Genomic DNA, 934 nt, shown 5'->3' on the forward strand with positions numbered 1-934 from the left:
CTTCTAGGGCTTCATCTAGGGAAAGAGTGTTTAGTGATTCCCAGTTTGTTAGTTTAAGGGTTTCAGAGAATACTGAAGGGTTAAAATTAGTTAGGTTACGGGAGTGGGCATATTGATGTTGGTGTGGGAGCTGTTGGGTATTTCGGTTAGTAAAGGCTGGGAGATGGTCACTTATTGAGTCTGGTAAGGTACCAGAGTTGGAGATATTGTTAGGGTGGCTGACTAGAATCCAGTCCAGGGTGGACCCTGGAGGGTTAGTTTTGTTACGTCTGGTAATGTTGTTTATTAATTGAGTAAAATTATAAAGATTGATAGACTGAGAGGGAGTATTATTATTAATTGTATTCCAATCAATATTGACATCACCTAGAATGTATGTCTAGGTTAGGAGAAGAAAACAAACTGTTTATGCTTATTTTGAAAGTAGAATAAAAGTATTAATAGGGGGGAAATGTTAGAAAAATATGTATTAATGTGTGTATTAGCAATATGCTTAGTGAATTTAGAAGCTTGAAAAGAGTTAACACATTTATTCTATTTCATACTGCATAAATCTGTACAAACTGCAGTTGCTTTCTGACCTTGTACTGTTAGCTAAAATCTTGCTTGTGCCTTGGAAATTTACTGAGAAGCAGGTGATTTCTGCTTGCATTAGGAAAATAATGAATAGAACAATACTACTTGTATGAAACTTAGACAAGAAGTTCCACTGTGTCATGAGAAAATACACATCTGTAGAAGTCACAGATAATTAGTACAAAGTCTGCTTGAAAATATGAACTGCAATCAGCATTTGCTTGTATCTGTATTAGAAAAGTACCTTGAAAAAGTAACACTGCACAATAGATGCTTGTAAACGGATTAATAGTCACCAAGGCCAGGTTGTTTTTCTGAAAAGTTTCTCACAAATCTAGTCATGTCAGCAGAAAATCTG

Source organism: Protopterus annectens, chromosome 6.part0 (assembly GCF_019279795.1).
Source record: "Protopterus annectens isolate FY-2018-M chromosome 6.part0, PAN1.0, whole genome shotgun sequence".
Taxonomy (NCBI): Eukaryota; Metazoa; Chordata; order Ceratodontiformes; family Protopteridae; genus Protopterus; species Protopterus annectens.